General features: G+C 32.2%; 1 protein-coding gene across 13 annotated transcripts in view; it reads right to left on the bottom strand.

Moving 5' to 3' along the window:
• LOC111866799 (regulating synaptic membrane exocytosis protein 2) overlaps positions 1 to 4,689 on the bottom strand; it is a 204,580-nt gene that overhangs the window by 68,572 nt on the left and 131,319 nt on the right. The window lies entirely within an intron of this gene.

The following is a 4,689-nucleotide window of genomic DNA, read 5'->3' as shown; positions in this document are numbered from 1 at the left end:
ACTATAACATAAGGAACACCCTCCCGAAGTTTGGCACATTCCTCCTGGGACACCCTGTATATATATAAATATATAAATAATATAAAGTAAAAAATTTAATAAGATTTTAATTAGTAAACATAATTTAAAAATAACTTACTATAAAACTTTAATTAATACAATTTGAGTTAAATTACCTATATTAACTGAATTAAATACATTACAAATTACTTATGACCAATTGTGTTGATAGTATTCGTTCATGGAATAAAAAGAATGATGATATAAAAACCTCTTCAATGCAGATTAAAACTTCTCACATCAGTAGCCAACATTTTAATTGTTTGAGGAAGATGATTAAAAACTTTAATACCTGCTATGTACGCACCTTCATTGTATTTTGTTAGGTTAAGTGCAGGTAAATATAAATTATTGAGGGCTCTAGTTTTGTATTTGTGAATCTCACTGTTAAAATTAAATAAATGTTTATTATTAATTGTGTATAAAAGTAATGAAATATGAACTGAGAGTAGAATGTCATTATTTCCACATTCTTAAAAATGTCCCTACAAGACTCTCTTGGTCTAGAATTTGTTATAATTCTAATGACTTTCTTCTGCAATATAAAAACTTTGTTAACACAATGAGCCACCCCAAAAAATTATACCATAACTTATGATATATTGTATATGAGCAAAATAAATTAGCTTTAACTTATCTAAAGGCATAATATATTTTATATTTCTCAATGCATAACATGCAATGGAAATTTTATTAATAACATAATCAATATGCTGTTTCCATGAAAGAGTATCATCAATAATTAATCCCAGAAATTTTGTCTCAGGCACATTTGTTAAATTTATCTGATCATAGTTAATCTGAGTAATGATAGTATAATAATTCAAAGGTCGGAACTCGACATATTGAGTCTTATTAAAATTCAAGGTAAGGAAATTAGCATTATACCATGTATTTATATCTTTGAATATTTGATTAAGATTTATTTCAAAGTTTAACTTATTAGTGTCAGTTACTGTAATACTGGTGTCATCTGCAAACAATACCATATTATTATTTTAGGTAAATCATTAATATAAAGCAGAAACAACAAGGGACCAAGAATCGAGCCCTGTGGAACACCACATTTAATTGTTTCCCATTTGGATGAGTTCTTACTGTCAATTTTATTACCCAGGCAAACTCTTTGATATCTTCCTCTCAAATAAGATCCAATAAGTGTTTCGAATTTTCCTTCAATTCCATAGAACTCCAATTTATCCAATAATATTTTATAGCTAACACAATCAAATGCCTTTTGTAAATCACAAAAAATACATCCCACCATTAACTTATTATTCATCGCGGTTAAAATATTATTTATCAAAGTAAAAGCTGCCTTCTCAGTCGAGGAGTGTGTCCTAAAACCATATTTTTCATGTACCAACAGATTATTTGCTTCAATATAAGTAATAAGTCTCACATATATGAGTTTTTCGATGATCTTAGAAAAAGAAGTCAACAATGATAGAGGTCTATAGTTGGATATATTATGAGTTTTCACTTTTTTAAATAGTGGTTTAACTATGGCAAATTTTAATCTATCAGGAAAAATACCAGTATTAAGTATTGCATTACAAATATCAGTAAGTGGAAAAATTATAAATGGTGAACTTAACTTTATTACTCTGTTTGAAATTTCATCATATCCACTTGAGTTTTTAGTCTTTAATAATTTCATATGAGGGTTGGAACTTTAATAGTGGCAACTATTTATTTACAACTGATACAAAATAGATGCATGTTTCGAAGTTTTACTGTCCTTCAATGTAGTCATCAAAAATGTGTACAACCCACTGCCAGCGATGTGGAAGTCGTAGGATACCTTTAGCAGCGCTTGCTGTGTTGATAGTTCGAATGGAGCTGTCTACTGCCTGAAGAATCTCTGCAACAGTTCTGAAGTGAATGCCACGAAGTGGTTACTTCATCTTAGGAATCAAGTTGAAGTCACAAGGGCTTAAGTCCAGAGAGTATGTTGGATGGTACAGCACTTCCCAGCCCCACCGATCGAACAAATCAGTCACAGCTTGCTCTGCATGCAGCCGAGCACTGTCCTACAAAATGATGGGTGGGTTCTGCAGAAAGTGTTGCCACATCTTTATCAAAGATGGTCACAGGTTGTGTTCCAAAAATGAACAGTAAGACTGCGCACTGACAGTCTGCTGTTGGGGAACGGTATGCATTAGGGTAATACCATCAGTCATACATGAGAATCACCATAACTTTCACACTGCTGCGGTTCTGACGAACTTTTGATTTTCGTGGTGACCCGTAATGACACCATTCATTTAATTGGTGTTTCATTTGTGGCTTGTACGATTTGGCCCATGTCTCATCCAGTGTAATGATACGGCGTAAGAAAGCCTCTCTTTCGCACTCATAGCACTCCAAGTGGTTACAAGCAGTGTCATATCATAGCTATTTCTGCATTTCCATCAAATCATGTGGAACCCATCGTGATACAATTTCTCTCATGGCCAGTCATTCCTTCAGAATGTGAAGCACAGTCGTATGTGCTAATCCTGTCTCTCGAGCCAGCTCACGAATCGTATGGCGTCGATCACTCTCCAGTAATGCGGAAAGAGCATACACTTCTTCTTCATTAACATTAGGATGACCTGGCCAACGCATGTCTGCCACATTTTGGCATCCCTTGTTGAAGGCTCTTACCCACCTTGCCACTGTTCTGTAAGACAATGCAGATTCCCTGCAAGCCTCTTGAAGACCTTGATGACACTGTGGTGCTGTACGGCCTCTGGCACATTCAATCTTTATCCAACTCTGTTGTGCCTGTTTCAAAAACATCGTGACAACACTACATTAGACCGCCAGCTAACACGAGGCTCTGTTCTTCTCGTCACTGTGCATGTGCGTGAAGTGGGAAGGGAGAGTCCATTTGCTCTGAGATTAAGTAGGTATGTAACTAACGTGTGGTATAAGTGACATTATTTGGTTCTGTTGCATGGCGTCTCTACAGCAGTGTTGCCACTATTAAAGTTCCAACCCTTGTAATTTTTTCCAATTTCGTAAGTAGAGGCATACTGCCTATACATTTTAGTAAAAGGTCTACTAAACGTATTTACCAAGTAATTGATTGGATTGGATGAATTTGAGCTTATATATTTATTATATGATATAACAGAATCAGCTATAGATAGAAAGTGTTTATTAAACACATTTGCAATTTTGTTCTGATTCATTATTACTTTATCATCTACCATAATGGAATGAATACATTTATCCCTTTTTATTTTCCAAGTACTTTTCATTTTATTATCAGAATTAAGAATAATTCTATTGTAATCTGATTTTTTTGCAGCTATACTTACTTTTGATAATATTTAACATATTGTTTATAATATATTTTAAGATTTAAATCATCACTATGTCTGCATAATAACAAGAGTTCTCTCTTTCTTTTAAATGAGGTCATTATCCCTTTTGTAATCCATTTATTATTAATAATATTATATTTGATTTCCTTTTTTGGGAAACAGGCATAAAAACATCTTAAATAAGTATTATGAAAGTTGTTAAACATATTATTAACATTATTATTCCCAAAAATATTGTCCCACTGTTCCCAACTTAATAAAATTTGAAATTCAGCTATATTATTTTTATTAATGTTTCTAGCAAGGATAGATCCAAATGTATTATTAGGAACAGTAATATTCTTAAATGTACATTAGGCCATAGATTAATAATGTGATTTCATCAAAGCCAAATTACATACACTTGTACAAAACTAAAATTTTGAATGATTTATTTGCAGAAATTGATTAGTATGTCTTGGAATCTCGTTTCAAGACACAAACATCTCTTCTTATTGTCAGACAAATTTGGATAGCGGTTTTTAAGAGATTCTTAGTTCTGTAATATAAATTTTATTTTATTATAAATTGAAATCATCAGCATTATATGAATAACTGAACTCATTTATTCAATTCCATTTTCTCAATGTTCTCTCAGACTTTCCTAATATTCTACTAAAGATCAAACTTCAGAAAAATCTGTATATACAACAAATGTACTAATATCTGCATATGCAAATATCTGAATGCAGTAATTTGAGTTCACAAAAATATATAATAAGGAGCTTCATAATTCTGCTGTACAATATTGCATTTAAGATACTAAGGAAATGTTGTAGCTGAATTACCTAGGCAGGTATATTTGTACTTATGATGTACATGGAAATGTAATAACAACATACTACCCGGTTATCCTGGAGTTTGTATTACATTACTTGGCTGACAAAGAAATTCCCGCTTTCTACACAACCTAAATATTTGCCCATATCATTATAAAAGCTCACAACTGGAACCCATTCTGAGCCAGTCAGAGTGTACCAACGGCAGTACCACAAGCAACAGGAATAATCAGGTTCAAATGGGTATTAGTTTCAATATAGGTGTAGTTAAAACTATATACAGAACATTCACAATAAAATTAAGGAACAAATAAATTTGGGGAATATCTGCTATCCTTCAGCAAAAAAGAAAAATGCTTTCTGTTCCATTTGCTTTCTAAACATTGAAGGTTAAGATACATAAAAGAAACATTTTACCAATTTTCATTTTCAGTTCCTTGAAGGAAGAAAATAAATTACCAACATTTTATAACAAAGTGAAAAACAACAAAAAAAAA

The sequence above is a fragment of the Cryptotermes secundus genome, unplaced genomic scaffold, assembly GCF_002891405.2.
Source record: "Cryptotermes secundus unplaced genomic scaffold, Csec_1.0 scaffold446, whole genome shotgun sequence".
NCBI classification, from domain to species: Eukaryota; Metazoa; Arthropoda; class Insecta; order Blattodea; family Kalotermitidae; genus Cryptotermes; species Cryptotermes secundus.
This window is presented reverse-complemented; position numbering and strand designations above follow the sequence as displayed.